This window comes from Protopterus annectens, chromosome 5.part0, assembly GCF_019279795.1.
Source record: "Protopterus annectens isolate FY-2018-M chromosome 5.part0, PAN1.0, whole genome shotgun sequence".
Classification (NCBI taxonomy): Eukaryota; Metazoa; Chordata; order Ceratodontiformes; family Protopteridae; genus Protopterus; species Protopterus annectens.
In genome coordinates this window covers 1,111,931,323-1,111,946,837 of record NC_056735.1, presented here as the reverse complement: position 1 = coordinate 1,111,946,837, position 15,515 = coordinate 1,111,931,323, and the positions used below count along the sequence as shown (strand labels likewise).

The 15,515-nt window shown below is 44.2% G+C and overlaps 1 protein-coding gene across 1 annotated transcript in view; it reads left to right on the top strand.

Moving 5' to 3' along the window:
* Window positions 1-15,515, top strand: part of LOC122802327 (mitochondrial intermediate peptidase) — a 2,150,265-nt gene that overhangs the window by 1,790,445 nt on the left and 344,305 nt on the right. The gene's annotated exons all lie outside the window — the stretch shown is intronic.

Sequence of the window (15,515 nt, the reverse complement as noted above, 5' to 3'; positions counted from 1 at the left end):
AAAGTGACTTATAGACACAGTTACCCAGAACTGAATTGCCCCAGGAAAGAACAGTCTTCATAGGGCAAAGGAGTCCATGTACATCCAGAAGGAAAAAATGCAGAAGAAGGGAAACCCACAGCCAGAAGGGAATCCAAAACAGAAGAAACGAGGGGTTTCGAAGGAGAGAACGAATATTGCAACAGTGAAGAGAAGGACATCTACCGCTATGGTAAGATTTTACACAGCTATACTATATCCTTCTGTATCACTTAACATTAGAGAGAGTAAAAAAGCTCAATAAACAGAATGGGAGGTGGAAGGCTGAGAAGAGACCTCAGCAAACACACATAAAATGGTTACATCAAAACCTGTTATGGCCCTAGAAACTAAATCCATTTTATAATGCATAGTAAAGGTATGCACTGAAGACCAAGTAACAGATTCAAGGATGGAAATGGTGTCCAACCCATTGAAAAAAGCACTAGAAGAGGCAGCAGCCCTAGTGGAGTGTGCTCTATTAGAAGCAGACAAAGATTTCCAGTTAAAAGCGTAACAAAAAGAATTGTCCTTAGATATCCAGGAGGAAGTGGTTTGCTTAAAAACCGCCAAACCCCATGGCCTGGGATAAAAGGAAACAAAAAGCTGGTCAGACTTTTGAATGGCCTTAGTTTTATGCAAATAATATCTGAGCTGTCCATGGTATGCAAGACCCTCTCATTTACAAATTGAGGAGAAGGGAAAAATTATGGAAGTTGTACCAACTGATTCAAGGACAAGTTATTTACTACCTTTGGCATAAAATAAGGATTAATACAAAGGGACACTATGTCCCTGTGAAAAAAAAAAAAAAAGGAAGAATGGCCATAAGGGCCTGAAGCTCAGAAACCCTCTGAGCAAAAGTAAGAGCAAGCAACAAACAGTCTTCCAGGTACAGTGTTGCAAAGAAGAAAAATCTACAGGCTGGAAAGGAGCCTGAGTCAGTATTTCCAAAACAAGAATAGGTTTCCTTGGAGACCTAATATGCAGAATCCCTTTAGGAAATGAAAAGTGTATCTAAGATTCAAGGGCACTCGAGCAGAAATGGCTGACAAATGGGTCTTCACAGAAGAGTAGGAGAGGTCAGACTGTAGCAACTCACACAAATAAGAGAGGACCAAAGGGCCCTGGTTATGAACATGGCAACAGACAGAAAATCTTTTCTATTTGGACGTATAAGAATTTTTGGTTGAGAGCTTCCTTGCCTCCTGTAAAATGCTGAGCACAACGTCAGAAATGAGGTGCCTGAAAGGAATTAAAACCATATCACCTGCAGTGTCAGTTAAAGAGTGGGCAAATGAGGAGAGATGAGAGAGCCCTTGTCCTGTGTGAGGAGGTCCAAATGGTGAGGTAACCTGTGGTGATTGCCCGTGGCCAGATGCAATAAGAGGGGGAACCAGTGCTGTTCTGACCAAAAGCGAGTCACTAGCTAAATTTTTTGAGAGTCAGCTGAATCTTCTGTGGGACTCTTGGAAGTAGAGGAAGAGCAGGGAAAGCATAAAGAAACCTCCCTTTCCAAGGAAAAGAAAGGGCATATGTCTTCCATGGCAGATAACATTGTACTTTGGAACAGAAGAGAGGGAGCTGCCTGTGCTTTGGGGAGTCAGAAAAATCTACCTGAGGAATACCCCACAGATAGCCATTGTCCAGAAACATGTCCCTGTGAACCATCCGTTCATGAGCCTGTGTTTTGGACCTGCTCAGAGAGTCTTCCACTAGATTGAGCTGTGAAGGAATGCATACTGCCTGAAGAGTTAACTGATAACTAAGAGCCATCTCCCATGCCTGAAGAGCCATCGTGCAGAGAAGGTGAGATTTTGTGCCTCCCTGCTTGTTGACATACCACATCCCTGTGGTGCTGTCTGTGTGAACCTTCAAGGGGCCTGGAGAGAACATGGGATGAAAACCTTGAAGTGCCAGAATCAGAGCTCTCATCTCTTTGATGTTCATGTGGTCTGACTTCTGATGGGGTGGCATAGACCCTGAACTTTCATGTGAACAAATGAAGACCCCCACTCCATGTTTGAGGTATTGGTGAACAGTTCTTGAGAAGGACTGGAGGCTGAAAGGGAAGGCCTGGGTAAACAGCAAACTGTTGACTCCATCACTTGAATTCCTTCTTTAGACAAGGAAGGAGGGGTACACTTAAATCCAGAGGGTTGCAGTACTGCAGCCATACTAACTTTTGAGGTACCATTGAAGCTTCTGCATATGCAGTCTGGCAAGATGGAGCACTGGAATGGAAGAGGTCATGAATCCCAGGGTCTGAGGAAACTGGCTGGCTTGGCAGTCAGAGGAAGAACAGACTGAAAGAAGACTGTCAAAGACAAAACTTTTCGAGGTGGAAGAGAAGCCAGAGACTTCCATACCACAAAGTAACCCTGATGAGAATCCAATTTGCAAGACAAAGGGAAAGCTGAAGAGACAAAGGAACCTGGTTGGGGGGGGGGGGGGGTAATTGTCAAAGAAAAACAGGATTATCAGATAAAGGAGGCTTCCGGGCCACAGAAATCTTAGAAACCGTAGCAGAGGGGTCCCAACTACCACCCTTCCTGCTCTTGGAGGCCTGGTGGGGTTGCCTGTGGAAAAAAAGCAGATCTAGAAGGATAGGTCCTCTGGAACTTAAGTATGAGAGAGAGAAAAATGTATTTAAGATCCTGCAAGGCTTTGCCTTTCTCTTGAAGAGTCTTAAATACGTCAGCAGCTGCAGTCCCAAAAAGATGTTTGCTAGCCAGAGTAGCATCTAACAACTTGGTCCTTAATGTCCTCAGGCAGACTGGAGACAAAGCCAAGAACAGCACCTCATGACAGACCCAAAAGTCACAGCCCTGGAGGAGGCATCAGCAGCATCATAGCTACACTTAGTAGAGTGGCAAGCCACTTGAGAAGCAGAACTTAAAATCGATAAGGCAGAGGATTTGTCTTCAGAATCAAGGAGGTCAGAAATAACCAGACAAGCCTGAGCAATCAAGGCCAAAACATACCTAGTCATGTGGGCCTGGTAATTAATAAGCCCTAAAGGGTCCCAGTCCTTATTTGGGGAAACATCCACCCAGATCTCTGTCAATCTCTTCAGTCCGATCCACCAAGAGTCTAACCAAATCCGATAACATGAGACTGGTGGATCAGCTCCTTGCAGTGAGGGGTTGCCTCCTTTCACGGTTGCTAGCAATGTTAGCTCCAGGACTTTCCTTCTTCCACTGCAGCCTTTATTCCTGCTTCAACTACAGTGGAGTTTTTGGAGCTCCTGGTACTCACCTTCCCAGCTTCGACTGTTTCAATGCTAGTCAGAGCTTCTTTTCCAGCACAGGTAGCTAACCCTGAGTTGTTTGGGTTTGTCAGATCTGGAGACCTCCCAGTTTGGGTCGTCATTGCTGGTTCCGAGGGGCAGCATTTGACTTTGATCCTTTCAGAGCCCTCATTGCCCCTCAGTGCTTCAGCTTTGGAAGTTTGTCGTGGGATGGGACCACTGTTCCGAAAAGTCTTTTTTGATTCCAGGCTGCCATCCCTCTATGGTAGGACCTTGTCCATTTTGGGCAAACAGTCTGTGCCCCCTTTATCAGACCAAACTTCTTGTCTTTCCCTCCAGCTGGAGCTTACACCAGTCTCTTTTCTGGGACATAGGGCACAAAAGACTCAGGATCAAATTACAGTGGTTATGTCTTCTTCAGATACATCTTTGGAACACCTCACCAAAGAGGTACCATCAAAAAGAAGTGCAAGAAGCAGCAACTTGGACTCCTTGAAGGAGTCCTAGATGGAAGATACAGACTTCGATGAGGGGGAAAGTTCCCCTAAGTCATCCCCTGAAGATGCTTCCTTCAGGGACATCCTTGAGATCATTAAACAGGGGGGTGGCTGGACTTCCCTGCAGCCTTCATTGGAGGAATAGGTATACCTAGAGGCTTTTCATGCCTAGCACTCTACCTCTTGGATCTCTCCACCCGCTGACAATCTCATTAAGTTGATTGCTCAGCAGGCTTGGAAGTTACGTGACTTATCGAGCTGATTCCAAAAAGACCAGACCATATCGTTTTAGCCCCTCAGTATCAGCAACACTGAGCCAAGGGAATTCCTGTGGATGCCATGCTGGTAGTGGCAGCCACCAAAAAGGAACTTGCTGATGAAGACCCACTATCTATCCTCCTAACAAAGAATCTAGGACAATGGATAGGTTTGGGAAGCGCTTATACGCTTCCTCTACCTTTGCTCTTGGGTCCTTGAATTACATGGCACATTTTACCTGACTTCAAAGAGATTTGGTTAAAGAGCTATCAGATACTCTTGCAGGAACAATAGCTGAAGGAGTTTGAGACAAAGTAGCTTCTCAGCGTGCCACCCTAGAATCCATTTCCAACTTGTCCATGAGTCGAATCTCACATGCTGCCAAAGGGACGACAAGGGTAGTGGGTTCAGGCGTAACCATCAGGAGACACGCCTGGATGCACTTATCTGATTTTGCAGAGCCATTTAAGTCTGCTGTCATCAATGATGTGCTTGGCGGAACATCACTGTTTGGTCCTAAAGTTAAAGACACACAGGCCAGGTGTGAGGAAAATGGGAAGATCCTTTCTGCCGTGGGCATATACTTTTCCACTCCTCAACAGCCCTATTCCAGGAGCCAGGGAAGTGGAAGGCTATAGTTCAAGAAGTCCCAAGGACCTTTCCAGGACTGACGTGGCAATGAATTTCCCAAGGGCAGAGGGGAGAGTAACAATGGAGGACACCAAGCAAGAGGAAGAAGTGGCCCACAGAATCAGGGTTCCAGGGATTCTTTGCCTGGTAATTCCTATCAGCGCTCCAGAAAGGAGACCTGTTTGCCTTCCTTTGGAGGCAGTCGGGGGACAGTGATCCCTGCACCAGTCTGCCTGGCTAAGGATAACTATGGAAAATTGGGTACAGAGGATTATAACCAAAGGTTACAATATTCTTTTTTCAAGAGAACCAAAAAGGCTAAGAAGAACCCTGGGTGTGGCTTCCAGTCACAGGGATGTACCATTCTTAGAAATTCAAAAACTGCTCAACAAAAGAGTCACCCAAGCAGTCCCACCAGACCAGAGAGGATCTGGGATTTACTCAAGATTCTTTTTAGTGCCAAACAGGGGACTGGAGACCAATGTTGGATCTCAGTCAGTTGAACAAATCAGTTCAGCAAACCAAAGTCCAGATGGTCTCAGTTCAGTCTATACTTCCATTCCTGAAAAAAGACAAATGGATGTGATCAGTAGATCTTCAGGATGCATATTACCGTATAAAAATGGACAAGAAGGTTTCTGTGCTTCTGGCTGGGAGCCAGTCATTATCCGTTCAGGGCACTGCCTTTTGGTCTTACCACATTCCCCAAGGCAATCACCAAATGCATGGCAGTAGTAGCAGCTTACCTCAGATTGCTAATATTCCGAGTGTTTCCATAGCTAGATGACTGGCTCTTTACCGCTTCCACCATGTGTCAACTTGTAAAGGCACAAGCTTATACTCTTCTCCTTTGTTCCAACTTAGGAATCACTATAAACTATGAAAAATCCCATTTAGAACCATCTCAACAGTTGGAATTCATTGGAGCTATGCTCAATGCAATCACCGGAATTGCATCTCTTTCCGTAGAAAGACTACAAAGGATAAGATCACAAATCAGCCAGATCATTCGCAATAAGAAAGTAACAGTGAGGCTCCTCCTACAAACTCTAGTATCAGTAACAGCCTCTGTCACTCTAGTCTCTCTGGCAAGATATTACATGCAAATTCTTCAATGGCTGTGGCGTCCCAGTGGTCCTTTCTGAATCAGCCAATGTCCCATCTGGTTATGATCATCAATTGATGCAAGGAAGACCTAAGTTGGTGGCTTCACTCCAGTGAAATCTTGTTGGGCCATCCCTTTATCCTTCTGCACCTCCAAGCCATAGTGACCACGGATGCGTCCCAGATAGGGTTAGGGAGGCATTATCTGAGAAAGACAGTCCAAGGCACTTGGTCCCAGCTGGAGGCCAATTTGCATGTCAGTATTCTAGAGATGAGGACAGTGCTCTTAGCATTGCAGGCATTTCAAAAAACCCTTCCAGTGGGAACAATTCGATTCCAACAGATAATGTGTCAGTAGTCTGATACATCAACAAGCAAGGGGGAACCAGGTCTTACCTTTTTGTTGAGAAGTGCTGAGAGTATGGCAATGGGCAATATCTTCAGACCCCTTTCTAGTAGCAATCCAAAGTGATCACCGGCAAATAGAGCAGAACCATCCTCATGCCTCACGAGTGGTCTCTCAATCCAGTGGTGGCAGAAAAGATATTCTTCCACTGGGGCCAGTCTTGCTGTGACCTGTTCACGCCCCCCCTGAACAACAAGTGCAGGAGTTACTTTGCCCTAATTGGGTGGATTGAGTCACCTAGAGATGCTCTCCTTCACGATTGGCCCCCCAGTCTATTGTATGCCTTTCCCCCAATTCCTCATGCCAGTTTCTAAAGAAAGCCAACAGGTCAAAAAACAGAATAATTGTCATCACCCCATTCTGGCCTCAACAGGTCTGGTTTCTCTTTCTGTGGCCTCATCTACTTCGGAAACATGGATCATGGGCACAGCTCCAGACCTATTGTGCCACCACAGTGGCTGGTTCATCCGAATCTTCGGCATCTCAAGCTGAATGCGTGGTTCCTGCAGTTTCCATGATTGCCAGGCATTCTTCTCTCACATTCCCAGTCCAATGCATCATTCTAGTCCACTATAAACCTTCAACAAGAAAATTGTACCTTAACAAGTGGCTAAAGTGGTCTTTGGACTCTAATCTTGACCCATATTCTGCTCCTGTTTATAAAGTTTTGGACTTTACTCTTTGAAACAGGAGCATCAGCATCTACTATTCAAGTGCATATTGCTGCGATCTCTAACTTTCATATTGGTTTAAGTGGTTCATCCCTTATGTCCCACAAACTTTGCAAAGCCTTTTGAAAGGAATCTTAATGCTCAGGCCTCCATATAAAGAATCTTCTGTACCATGACATATGAATTTGGTACTTCAATCTCTTATTTATTATCATAGGTAGGTACTAGGCTATTGGCCCTAGGGCCTATATAAGCCTAGCCAAACGGTACCCTGGCTTTTGCCACCAAAGAAAATTATTTTCCTGTGCCCCTGTCAAGCAGAGCCACAGAAGTGATCCCTGGGGTGAATTTCCTATCTCCCATCCAATCATCAAGATTTTTCTTGAAGAGTGCTAATGAGGACCTTTGTTTGATATAGGTAGGTGGTTTGTTCCAGAGTATGGGAAGTCTCTGGGACAGGACTCTATCCCTCCAGCATGTTCTGTTTATTGTGGTGACAAGGTTTAGGTCCCTAGAGTGTGTAGCTCGGAGGGATTGGGATTTCTTTAAGTGGAGCATGTCCAGCAGCTCTGGGTTTGACATAGCTTTGTATGTTAGGCAGAGATCACCTCTGAGTAGGTGATATGCGACAGAGTAAAGCTGGAGTTTTTTGAGACGGTCTGCGTAGGGCCAGTAATCCTCTCTGTGAGGTATTTCTGCGGCCTCTCCAGTTGTTGTAGATCCTTTCGAACCTTTTGCCAGTTGTGACTTGAAGATTTTGTCTTGGAAAACTTTATTCTTGATAGCTATAATTTCTAGATGAATATCTGAAATTCAGGCCTTATCCGGCAAACCTTCTTATCTAATCTTTCATAAGGACAGGGTCTCCCTGTGAACAAATTCCTCCTTCCTACCAAAGGTAGTCTCCGAGTCAAATATCAGTCCCAGTCTTTTTTCCTAACTTCTCCATTAAATGGGAGTATTGTCTGAACTTACTAGATGTGCACAGACAATTACGTTTCTGTCTTCACAAAACAAAATCAGGAAATCTGGTCAGCTGTTTTTCCTTTTCTTCAGTCACTTTGGAAAGCCCAATCTCTAAAATTACTCTGGCTAAATGGCTTAGAAACTGTATCACGTTTGTCTATAACAAAAAGGGAGTGCACCTACCAGGACCTGTAAAAACCCATTAAACTAGAGCAATAGCAGCTTCTGCAGTTTTTCATGACAGAGTTTCTCTAGATGATATTTGTGCAGTGGCAACATGGGCATCTCCTCATACATTTAGTACACATTACAAACTGGACCTGGTCTCTAGGGGATGTGCATCATTTGGCTCAATGGTGCTCAGGAATATTCTTCCATGAGACCTCCCAAGAATCAAGTAGCTAGGGACTCTGTCCCACATTCAAGGATTACGTGAAGATTGACATCATCAGGTAAAAAAGTTATGTCATGGTAAAGGTTCCATCTGTGTTGTCGATCTTCACTAATCCTTAACATTCCCCCCTCCTTCCTCCTCTCTTTGATCTCTTGGTGGATCGGATCTCTCCAAAGATTGGCTTCCTGATAGAGAGTTAGATACGGACTCTGATCTGTTATTTCTTGTCTGACTGTCACTATTGTTTGCAAATTCAATCTGAAGTGATTTTGTGAGGAGCATTACGGTTAGACATTAGCTCGAGAGTTTTTGGAAGGTGCAAGCTGGAATACTGACTTTCTGAGCCCACAGTCCAGGATTAGTGAAGATCTACAACACAGATTGTTATGGTAAGACATAACTTCTTTATACCTGAGTTCTCTCTATCATCCAGTGCAGTTATTTCATGGCTTGGAAGTCCTTTCCTCAGCCTCCTCTTTGTCAGCTTCCTCGTTTTCCTTTGGTCCCGAAGGATCTGGTGGAACAGGGAACCAGCCCTTGTCCCAGCAGGCAACAAGGTTTTATTCCAGAATTTTTCTGGTTCCTAGGAAGACAGGGTCATAGAGGCTCATTCTAGGCCTGTCCCTATCTCAACACCTTTCCCAAGGTTCCTTCCTTCATGATGTTGTCTCTTAACACCTTCTTTCCCCTTTGCCTTCTTCAAGCTTTTCTAGTCTTCCTGGATTTGAAGCATGCTTACCGCTGTATTCCTATTTACCCTCTCTTTGAATTTTGGTTTTTCTAGAGTTCCAAGGGTATTTATGGTAGCCTTCTGTAGACTTCAGGGAATTCAAATATTCCTTTATTTAGATGACCTTCTGATTCAAGCCCAAAAAGCTTCAAAATGTACATTTCACTAAGCTTCTGCTGTTCAGTGTGGGTCCATCCTCAATCTCAAAAAAAAAATCTGTGTTGACCCCATCTCAGTGCAAATTCTTTTTGGGTTGCAGGATTCAGAATGTCTCAATGTTGGCTCGCCTTTCCTTTTTTAACTGTCTATATCCAGTCTCTTCTTCCTCTTCCAGTTCTTCCTTCATGGGAATTTCCCAGAGCCCTGGGGTACATGGCATCCATCGTTCCCATGGTCAATTTTGCCAAATTCCACAAGAGGAAATTCCAGTGGTATCTCAAGACCTTTTGGATTTAGCACTGCCACCTTTTCGAGTTTCTAGTTCCTCTGTTACCTTGTTTCAGATTTGAACTGTGCTGGTGGATTCAGCAGATTTCTAGGTTTGCCTTTTCAGGTTCTTCTTCCTAAGAGCTGTACACAGATGCTTCAGTTGAGAGTAGGGAGTTTCCTCCAACAGCCTGAAAGCCCAGGATCTTTGGTCTCATCAAGAGATGTCAGACCACATCAGTAGCATAGAGATAAGGGCTCTAATCCTAGCTCTTCAGGCCTTTTACTCCCTTTGGGCTCCAGGCCCTTAAAGGTTTTTACAGACAGTACCACAATTATGTGGTACATCAACAAACAGTGTGTGGGGGGGGGTACAAAAATCTTACCTTCTTTGCAGTTTGGCGCTTCAGGCTTGGGATTTTTCAATCCCCCATCACCTGGTTCTTCAGGCAATTTACATCTCTTCAGAGCACAAGCTGGTAGCAGACTATTTGAGCAGGTCTAGGGCAAATGGATGCTTCACAGAGAGGTGTTTCTGGGCATTATATATCAGTGGACTACTCCTTAAATAGATTTATTTCTGAACAGACAGCTTCCCCAGTCATATTCCAGAGTTCCAGTTCTGCTGGCTTGGAAGGTAGACACCATGTCTTTTTCTTAGAAGAGAATGTTTCTTGTATACCTGTCCCCCTCTTCCTTTATTTCCCAGGGTCTTGCACAAGATCATGTGGGTCACACCCAAAATCTTTATGGTGTTTCCCTATTTTTTCACCCACAGCACTGGCTGCTCCTTCTCTTTCACCTGGCCGGGTGCAGTAATCACAAATTACTTCCCAGGATGGGTCTTCTCACACAAGACAAGGGGTCTCTCATTCACCCTCACTTGTCCACACTTCATTTGACACTTTGGGTGATAGGATTTTGATTCCTTCCAGGCACCAATTTTCTGAGAATGTGCTTTGGGTTAATCAGGAAGCCAAAAACCCACTGCAAGAAAATCTTATGTGGCATATGGAAGAGATTTTCTATTTGATGCATCATGCACGATAAGGACCCTTTTTCTGTGTGTATCCTTGTGGTCCTTTCTTATTTGTGTGAATTGTTTGGATTGGCATACTCTTCTGTTAAAGTTCATTTACCAGTCATTTGTGCCTGTCCGCTTCTGAGTACACCTTTAGTTTCTAGTTTTGAAGTTAAACAAATCCTAAAAGGCATCCTTCATATCAGGCCCCCATGAAAGCCTATTTCTTGCGACCTTAATTTTGTTCTTGAAAATTTGACTCGGTCCTCTTTTTAGCCTGTCTTTTCTTCCTTCCTGCAGCATAGCACTTGGAAGCCTATTGTTGATGGCTCTTATTTCTGCCAAGAGGGTTTCTGAATTCCATGCTGTCATGGCAGTTCCTCCTTTCTTGTTTTTTCACAAGAACAGGGTGTGTCTTCATACGAATCCTCCTTTTATGACCATCAGATATATGACTTGTCCTTGAATCAGTGCATTCATCTTCCCTTCTGTTTTTCACCTCCTCTACAGACTTCAAGTGAGGGGGGTCCTACACACTTTGGATTTACATAGACAACTAGTTCTTGGATAAGACAAAACACATCAGAAAAGTATGGGCAACTTATTTCTTTTCATGCCAGGAAATTGGGATTGGCGGTGTCTAAACAATCTCTTCCCGGATTTCTAAGGCCTTTTCCTTTTGCTATTTTTTTCATGGCAAGCAGCTTTCTTCTATTCATGCTCATTCTACCATGGCAGTTGCCTCTTCTAATGCTTTTTTCAGGAGGTCTGAATACTAGATCCATTTTGGAAGCTGCTACTTCATCTCTGCACTTTTACCAAACATAAGTTGGATGTCATTTCCAGGGCCAGGGTAGGATTTGCCAGGGGTATCCTTCATGGGTTTGTGGAGGACTCCTCTCTACCTTCCTCCTCCACCCATGTTTTCCAGCAACTTTTGTACTCTCCCAAGGTTAAAGAATACTGCAGTAGTGAAAAGAAAGGACATTTTACAGTTGTATAAGGTCTTAATAGTAGATGTCTTGCTTCTCACTGTTGCAGTATTCATTTCCTTCCGCCTGCCTCCTTTTAATTTTGTTGCCCTGCTGCTCGTACTGAGGGGTTTCCGATTCCATTCTCATCTCATTCTGATTCCCTCCCAGGATGTTATTGTTTCTGTTGGATTACTCTTTTTCTCCTGGCACACTTTATTTCTAAGGATTCGGTGTCTGTTACATATGTGCCTTATACCTTGGACATAGGATATACATAGGTTCATAGGTGTGTACTAGGCTAATGGCCCTGGAGCCTTTACAACCCTAGCCCATAGAAGTGCCCTGGCATCGTGCTGCCCAACGTTAGATCCCAGTGCCTCTGTCAAGTAGAGCCACTGGAGTGATCCCCGGGGTGAACTTTCTATTTTCCATCCACTCATCAAGATTTCTCGGGTCTACTTTATATTCTCGAAAGCTGAAAATGTTGAATACGAATTCTCGACACATAATGATCGAACGTTGAGTAAGCTGAAACGTTAAAATCATGAAACTGCAAATCTCAACAGATTTTATTTGGCCAAGATCCCTAACACCACAGTGCTGAAATACACTAACAGCACTTTTCTTGTCCATAAGATCTGTACGTACGTCTCTTTTGTCAGGATATAAACATATTTCATAAGGTTAGGTAAAGTTTGTAATATTAATTTAGGTTATACATAATTTTTTACTTTAGCATATATAGAAACATTACCTAACCTTATAAAAATATATCCTGACAAAAGAGACGTATGTACAGATCGTATGGAGAAGAAAAGCGTCGTTAGTGTATTTCAGAAATGTGGTGTTAGGGATCTTGGCCAAATAACATATTTCGAGATTTGCAGTTTCGCGATTTTAACATCTCGGCTTACTCAGTGTTCGATCATTATGTCGAGATACTCGTATTCGATGTTTTCAGCTTTCGAGAATATAAAGTAGACTCGATTTCTCTAGAAGAGGGCCAGTGAGGTGCTCTTCTTCACATGTATGGGGAGTCTATTCCAGAGCATGGGCAGTCTCTGGGTTATGAACCTATCCCTCCAGCATGTTCTGTTGATTGTGGTAATGAGGTTGAGGTCTGTGGAGCATGTGGTGCGGAGGGATTGAGATTTCTTTAGATGTAGCATTTCTAACAGAGCTGGGTCAGACCTGGCTTTGTAAGTCAAGCAGAGATTGGCTCTTAGTAGACGATATGAGACAGAGAATAGCTGGAGTTTTTTGAGTCTGCCCATGTAGGACTTGTGTTTATGGCCTAGGAGCCTCTTCGTGAGATACATCTGTGGCCTTTCCAGCTGTTGCATGTGTCTAGTGAGGTACATGCCAATTGGGGTATTATACTCTATGATTGGCCTAATGAGGGAAGAGTAGAGTGAGAAGATGACCTCTTTCTTCCTGGATGCAAAACCCTTGGTAATGAGATGTGCCACATAGGACTTTCTGACTACAGTTGCAATGTTGTGGTCGAAGGAGGGGTTGCTTGTCAACCTGTATTCCCAGATCTCTTATAATGCCTTCAGTGGGCTCCCATCGATGTGGTAATTAGTTGGAACTGAGTTGTTCCCAAAGGGGATGACAACGCATTTTTTGGCAATAGGCTTAAGGCCATGGTTTTGACACCAGTCATTGGTCTCAGTGAGGCCCTTCTGTAAGATGTCTACATCACTTGGGGAGTTGTTAATGGCTCCCTGCTTGCAGTCGTCTGCAAACTTGGTCAGCCAGAGTCCCTTCATTTTGGCCTGGTCTTCTGAGAAGTAGATGCCAAACAGGAGAAGACCCAGGACCAATCCCTGTGAGACTCCACTCGTGACTGGTTGGCAGTCTGACTTGGAGTCCAGTACTTTCACACTGTGGGTTCTGTCTGTGTGCCAATTTGCAACCCACCTAGTGATATAGGGGTTGATGCCAAGTTTGGTGAGTTATTCCTGAGTGGGGAGTGGTATCAAAGGACTTGGCCAGATAAATGTAGGCAGTATGAACTGCCTTGCCCTCATCCACAGCTCTAGTGACTGACTCATAGAAGTCAACCAGGTTGAGGAAGCATGCTCTACCTTTCACAAAACCAAACTGTGTGGGATCTAGAGTTTGGAGATTCCCTATATTCTTGTTAATTAGGTCCATGACAATGTGCTCCATAGCCTTACATATCAGACTTACCAGGCTAATGGAGCGATAATTCCCAGGGTCTGTAGTCACTTCCCCTTTATGGAGAGGGGCGACTGTAGAAATGCACCATTCGGTAGGGACAAAGCCTGAGGTGACGCTGTGATTGAACTGGGCACACAGATGTGGTGCTAGTTCACTTTGTAGTTCATGTAGAACACATCCATGGATATTGTCAGGTACCATGGAAGCTGTATTCTTGGCCTTGGACAATGCAGCTTTAACCCGTGCTGCAGTAATGCTGGGTGCCTGGCATTCCTCCGATATTGTGATTGGTCCTTTAGGGTGGGAGAGGGGTAAAGTTGGCACTGAGTCTGTCAGCCAGTATGTTGGCAATATCTGTTGGCTTAGTATAGGAGGTACCATTGTGCAGTAACTCTGAGCAAACCTGTGTATTGCCAAGTTGATTCTTGATATAGCTATAGAAGGCTTTGTGGTTGTTTTTCGTGTCTGCCGCAATTCTGCCTTCATAGCTGGCTTTAAAGGTTTTGATGAGGGATCTCAACTTTTTGTTGAGGCTAATAAGGGAGTTTTGCCACTTTTGGGACTTCACCTTTTTCTGCAACAATTTCTTCCTTCTATTGTAGAGTTTATTAATGGCAGGGGACCACCAGATTGCCTTCTTTTTTTGGAGGAGAACGTCTTGGTTCTGTTGGGTATGGCTAGTTCCATGCATTTATGTGTGTGTTCGTACAGTGCATTGGTGTATGATTCGGCAGTCATGCATCTATTTTACATTGACATGAGTGCCATGAAGTTAGCCACCTCTGGAGCCCAAAGTCAGCTTTGGAGAATTTTCTCATGGTGGTTACCTTTGCGGGGGGGGGATTAGTTTGTGGTCGGATCTAAGCAGGGAGGAATCTACTGTTGGTATAGAACAATGGTTGCCCATGTTAGTAATAACCAGGTCAAGGATGTTGCTTCCTCTAGTGGGGGTAAGAATGAGCTGGTCCAAGGCATTGGAATTGATCAATTCCAGGAAGCGTTCGGCCAGTGTAGTAGTGCATAAGTAGTTTTCCCACTTGATGGAGGGGTAGTTGAAGTCATCTAGTATGAGTGTGTTGGGTTGGACCCTAATAGTTTCCAGTTTACTTAGGAATGTGGAGTGAGAATCTTGGGACATGGTTGGGGACCTGTTGCAGGCTACGACCTGAATTGCCATCTTACCCAATGTTAGTTGTATCTGAAATATCTCAGATGCATTATGCTGGGCTACTAGTCTGGAGGTGTGCATATTCTTTTTGAATATGGAGTCACCACCACCTTTGGAGCTTTGGTCCATGTTCTGCGGCTGAAAGGTGTGGAATGAGTTATAGCTTGGTAGCGCAGGGGTGCTTTCTGCTGCTTGAAACCAGGTTTCCGTTACAGCACAAATGTCGATGTTCTCCATTTTGAGGAGTGCTTCGAGCAAGTGCATCTTAAGATTTAGACTTCTAGTATTGAGCAGAATGACCCTCAGATTGCATTTATTTATAGCTGTTAAGATGGTAATTTCGTCTTTGGAACATTGCCTAAAAACGGCACTACTGACATACAATGCCTGGAAGGGCCAAAGGATTTGGTATACTGGCCAGATGTTAGGCTATCCTTAGCAGGATATCCCAAGGGTAAAGAATACTGCAACAGTGAGAACTAGGACATCTACTGTTATGGCAAGGTCTTAAACAACTGTGCTTTCTACATTTTGGAAGAGATCTACCAGTAATAATCTATGGGGGTTTCTTGATTGTTATGGAAGATCAAGTGGATAGTAAAGGGACAATGGCCACTTATGTTATTTGGAAGCATATTTGTTTGTAAGCATCTTAGGTTCATAGGTGTTTACTAGGCTATCAACCACAAGACCCTTTTTAAGCCTAGCCATGCATCCCAAATCTCTGACAAGTTCTGGTACCCTTGATAAGTGTTAACAGGGGCTTGGGAGGTGAAACATTTGCAAGCAGGGGCCTGGTGTCCTGTGTCCATTAA